Raw genomic sequence first — 6,000 nt, forward strand, 5'->3', positions numbered from 1 at the left:
ATCAAGGAGAAAACTAGTTTTATATTTATCCAAAGATGGCACAAGTTGCTTCTGGAGGTAATAACGTAGCTGTTAAGAAAATGTTCAAATATATGTGTGGCAGACAGAATTCTAAAATAGACCCCAGGATCCCAACTATTAATACTAAGATGATCCTGTGCATATCAGTTGTTTAATCAAGCACTAATCTAGGACGCCATGTGAAGATATTTTGCAGATGTAATTAAGGAGCCATATCAGTTGACTTTTAAGGAAATTTACCTCGGGTGAGCCTAACCTAATTAGATGAGCTCTTACCTTAAAAGAGACTGGGCTCTCCTTGGAGGGAGACTTTCAAAGCACTAGAGGGATTTGACACACTATTTCTGACTTGGACTTAGAGAGGGCCATATGGCAAGAAATGCAGGTAGCCTCTAGGAACTAAGAGAAGCCCCTGCAGATGCATAGCAAAAAAAAAAAAAAAAAAAAAAAAAAAATTAGAGGCTCGGTCCTCCAGCTACATTGAACTGAGTTCGGCTCACAAGGAGAATGAGCTTCAAAGCAGATTTCCTCCCAGTCCCCAAATGAGGACTCAGACTGGCTAATACTTTGACTTCAGTCTTGTGATTCCCTAAGCTGACATCCCAGTCACTCCATAACAGATTTCTGACCTCCAGAACTGTGACTAACAAATGGGTATTATTTAAGTCACTGAGTGTGTGGTAATTTGTTACACAGCAATAGAAAACTAATTCAATATGCTGGTTGGCTATTATCTGGTATGCTCTAGATATTAGTTGAAGGAGCTGCCAAAATATGCTGTGAATATACACTCTTCTCCTTTGTCTCTGAATTGTAGAATGGAGGAATGGAGATCTGATGGAATTCAGAGTCAGATAACAAAATAAACCTGTTAAATTAGTTAAAAAAGAACAATGAGGTCTGTTAGAGTCCAAAGCCCAGAGATGCACATAAAAAAATTATAGATAACATACAGTGCCCAAAGGCATTTGCCTATTACATCCATCTCAGGTGACCACTGAGAGAAGAAATGATACACATACTAATGGAATAAATAGCTGATGGGTTTTCTTTCATTCTTTTTTTTTTTTTTTTTTGAGATGGAGTCTCCCTCTGTCCCTCAGGCTGGAGTGCAGTGGCATGATCTTGGCTCACTGCAACCTCTGCCTCCTGGGTTCAAGCCATTTTTCTGCCCCAGCCTCCTGAGTAGCTGGGATTACAGGTGTGTGCCACCATGCTAGGCTAATTTTTGTATTTTTAGTAGAGACGGGGTTTCACCATGTTGGTCAGGCTGGCCTCGAACTCCTGACCTTGTGATCCGCCCAGCTCGGGCTCCCAAAGTGCTGAGATTACAGGTGTGAGCCATCACACCTGGCCAGCTGATGACTTTTCAAATTAGTTTTATTATTCTATGACAGTAAAGAAATTCTGAAACAGACAGTCTTACAGTACTTTCATAGGATAAAAAATACATATATATATTTATAAAACTTTAAATCCATACAAAAATTTGCCCTTGAGCTATTATTTCTTCCATGTTTAGAAAACATGTCATAATTCAGCCAGGCGCAGTGGCTCACACCTGTAATCCCAGCACTTTGGGAGGCCGAGGCAGGCAGATCACGAGGTCAGGAGATCAAGACCATCCTGGCTAACACAGTGAAACCCAGTCTCTACTAAAAATGCAAAAAATTAGCCAGCTGCGGTGGCGGGCGTCTGTAGTCTCAGCTACTCGGGAGGCTGAGGCAGGAGGATGGCATGAACCTGGGAGGCGGAGCTTGCAGTTAGCCAAGATAGCACCACTGCAGTCCCGCCTGGGCGAAAGAACGACACTCTGTCTCAAAAAAGAAAACATGTCGTAATTCCTAGAAATGAATGAGTTATAAAGGTCTTCTTGTTCTAAAGATATAATTGGCTTTCAAATATGACTTGATTCATTCATGAACAATTTTTTTTTGGTCAAATTTAAAACTACTAAAAATATTGATGCTGATTTTTTCAAAAAAGAGATCTCAGAAAGAAAACAGAAGGATTTTTGAAACACAACTATTTCTGAGATTCCTTCAGGGTATCCCTTCGGCTATGTGGTTGCCATTCCAGTGAATTCAGCCTGCATTTGTGACTATAGAGGAGCCTAAGGCAGATATGCTTTCAAAGACCTTGGACCCCATATATGTAACTATTTTCTATTCTCTGAAACATTCTTCCTTAGAAGGAAGTAATAACCAAATGCCCGACTAAAAGAAGACTCAAGCAACAAAATCCCTATTTGCTTGTTCCAATAATTCAAGATTTAGAAGAAACTATAACTTTCAACTCCAAGTGATATAGAAATACTTCTATTATGAAAGATAGACATCAACCGTAAGAGTTTTTGTTAATAACAATGGCAAAGATTGCATTATTCCTTGTTACTTTGAAAATAATATGTATGAATATGTCTATGAATATATACATACATACACACATGTATATTCACATACACATACATGCATGGGCATACAAGATTTTTGGTGGTTTAAAGGGTGCAGACAAGTGTTCCCGAAAGCTCTTTTATGAATTTCTATGTTGCTTCAGTCTTCTAGGATATAACACAATATAATAGTTTGCTACCTATCATCAGACTTGCATTTTGCATAATATTCCACAACTTGAATTCTTTTTCTACATGTTGGTCATAAGTTGTGAATCACCATCTCTATTTACTAGGTAGCATTAAGCAAGTGTCTCATTTACAAGCACACTTTGCTCATAAGCAAGCATTCAACATTTCTGTTCTCAGTTGGAAAGAAGTACTTATCTGAAGATGAATTTCTATTCAGCTTGAAATGCTTTGCTATTTCTCACTTAGCTCGTTAGCTTGCAGTGATTGGCAAGTTACCCTCCTGACAGGGCACCATCTTCTGTGTGTTGGTTTAGGAGTAAGCACCCAGTAAAGCATAGCCAAAAGAAAATATATAAATCTATTTTGAAATTCAATAGATTTATAAGCCATGCTACTCACCAGGCCTGTGGGAACATATACATCATAAAACACCACTGTTAAGCTATAAATATTTCAAGTAGTTAGCAATGGCTGAGAGCACACAGCTGAAAGCCTGGGTAAAGATGGGCAATGCACAATGCTGTAGTCAGAGCTGGTGCAAGGTCTGTATAGTAGTTTGTTTGTTCTCCCAGGCAGGTAGAAAAGCACAGTCCCACGTGGCATCTAGTGCTCCTTTATTTTTGGTCACAGAGGCACAAGGAAGCATCTTGAGCTCAACTCTAGATTCTGTCTGTTCTCTCACCACCTTCTTTCTTATTCACTCTGTGGACACTTATTTCCCACCAGCTCCAGATATGAGAAAGAAATGACCTGTACAGGGGATGTGGTGAAAGACTACAGATGGTGTTCAGCATGATCTGCCTCTGCACTTCCTTGGGTTATTGTGTCCCAGCCTCAGCTGTCAATCCAGAGCAACCACTTCCAACGCCTCTTATTATTAATAGACACAGTTGTGTTTTATTTCACTGATATTTGCTCCTAGTTTTTCTTCTTCTTGTTATATCTGAATGTATTCTGTTCTTTTTCCACTTTCTTAAGTTGGTTAAGTCATTTATATTGAGTCTTTTTTCTTTCCTAATATGAGTGTTTGAGGTTTAGCTGCTGTCTATAAGATATGATCTGTAATATTAAATTTTTTTTTTTTGAGACAGAGTCTTGCTGTCACCCAGGCTGGAGTGCAGTGGTGCGATCTCAGCTCACTGCAAGCTCCGCCTCCCAGGTTCACACCATTCTCCTGCCTCAGCCTCCCAAGTAGCTGGGACTACAGGCGCCCGCCACCATGCCCGGCTAATTTTTTGTATTTTTTCTATATCACTGTGTTGGCCAGGATGGTCTCGATCTCCTGACTTTGTGATCCATCCACCTTGGCCTCCCAAAGTGCTGGGATTACAGGCGTGAGCCACCGCACCCGGCCTAATTTTTTTAAATACTATTTTCTCTTTTAGTATGACTTATTCCTTGACTTGTTAGCTATTTAGAAGTATCTCATTTTCCAAACAATGTATTTAGTCCAACTGTCTTTTTGTTATCAATTTCTGATTGCATGTTGGTTAGAGAATGGTCTGCATGAAACCAACTTTTTTTAAAAAAATTGGTGGGATTTGCTTAGTTTCTGGTTCAGGATTATGGCTTACTTCATGGTGAATTTTATAAATTCTGTCTGTTCTCGGTGAGACTCTTTTTATGTGCTTATTGGTCATTTGTAATGTGTTTGGAGAAATGTTTATTCAAGTACTTTGCTTATTTTTAATTGGGTTATGTGTATTTTTGTTTTTACATTATAATAGTTACGTATATATTTTGGATATTAGACTTTTATCAGATATGGTTTACAAATATTTTGTCTCGGTCTATGTCTTTTCACTTCCTTGATAGTGTCTTTTGACACATTAAAGATTTTAATTTTGATAAAGTCCAATTTATCTATTTTTTGTTGTTGTTGTTTGTGGTTTTTGTGTCATATCTAAAAAACTGTTGCCCAACCCAGAGTCACAGATTTTCACCTATATTTTATGCTAAGAGTTTTATAGTTTTGGCTCTTATATATACATCTTTGATCCATTTTGAGTTATCTTTTATATGTGGTTTGAGATTGGGGTCCAACTTCATTCTCTGTCATGTCTATACCAATTGTTCCAGCACCATTTGTTGAAAAGACTATTTACCCATTGAATGGTTTTCAACGAGGGTTTTACCCTCATTGAAAATTAACAGAACATATTGTACGAATTCATTTCTGATCTCTCATTTTTATTCCATTGTTCTACATGGCAAGTACCACTGTCTTGGTTACTATAACATTGTGGTAAGTTTTGAAATTGAGAGTGTGAATCCTCCAACTTTTTCTTTTTCAAGAATATTTTGGCTACTGTGTCTTTGGGGACATATGTTTCTAAAAAGTTTTCTGCTCCTTCTGGAGCTGAGGCCAAGACTGAAAGATATTCTCACCAGCTTTCTACAGGCTGTGTTTTAGGGTACATGTGCACAATGTGCAAGTTAGTTACATATGTATACATGTGCCATGCTGGTGTGCTGCACCCATTAACTCGCCATTTGGCATTAGGTGTATCTCCTAATGCTATCCCTCCCCCCTCCCCCCACCCCACAACAGTCCCCAGAGTGTGATGTTCCCCTTCCTGTGTCCATGTGTTCTCATTGTTCAATTCCCATCTATGAGTGAGAACATGTGGTGTTTGGTTTTTTGTCCTTGCGATAGTTTACTGAGAATGATGATTTCCAATTTCATCCATGTCCCTACAAAGGACATGAACTCATCATTTTTTATGGCTGCATAGTATTCCATGGTGTATATGTGCCACATTTTCTTAATCCAGTCTATCATTGTTGGACATTTGGGTTGGTTCCAAGTCTTTGCTATTGTGAATAGTGCCGCAATAAACATACGCGTGCATGTGTCTTTATAGCAGCATGATTTATAGTCCTTTGGGTATATACCCAGTAATGGGATGGCTGGCTCAAATGGTATTTCTAGTTCTAGATCCCTGAGGAATCGCCACACTGACTTTCTCAATGGTTGAACTAGTTTACAGTCCCACCAACAGTGTAAAACTGTTCCTATTCCTCCACATCCTCTCCAGCACCTGTTGGTTCCTGACTTTTTAATGATTGCCATTCTAACTGGTGTGAGATGGTATCTCATTGTGGTTTTGATTTGCATTTCTCTGATAGCCAGTGATGATGAGCATTTTTTCATGTGTCTTTTGGCTGCATAAATGTCTTCTTTTGAGAAGTGTCTGTTCATATCCTTCGCCCACTTTTTGATGGGGTTGTTTGTTTTTTTCTTGTAAATTTGTTTGAGCTCATTGTAGATTCTGGATATTAGCCCTTTGTCAGATGAGTAGGCTGCAAAAATTTTCTCCCATTTTGTAGGTTGCCTATTCACTCTGATGGTAGTTTCTTTTGCTGTGCAGAAGCTCTTTAGTTTAATTAGATCC

At 38.8% G+C, this 6,000-nt stretch overlaps 1 long non-coding RNA gene across 1 annotated transcript in view; it reads left to right on the plus strand.

Moving 5' to 3' along the window:
- Positions 1 to 4,461, plus strand: part of LOC134760992 (uncharacterized) — a 43,055-nt gene extending 38,594 nt beyond the window's left edge. Inside the window, exon 5 of the long non-coding RNA XR_010139147.1 lies at positions 3,332 to 4,461. This is a non-coding gene — a long non-coding RNA (uncharacterized LOC134760992). The remainder of the gene's footprint in view (positions 1 to 3,331) is intronic.
- The last annotated feature ends 1,539 nt before the right edge of the window (positions 4,462 to 6,000 follow it).

Source organism: Pongo abelii, chromosome 2 (assembly GCF_028885655.2).
Source record: "Pongo abelii isolate AG06213 chromosome 2, NHGRI_mPonAbe1-v2.0_pri, whole genome shotgun sequence".
NCBI classification, from domain to species: domain Eukaryota; kingdom Metazoa; phylum Chordata; class Mammalia; order Primates; family Hominidae; genus Pongo; species Pongo abelii.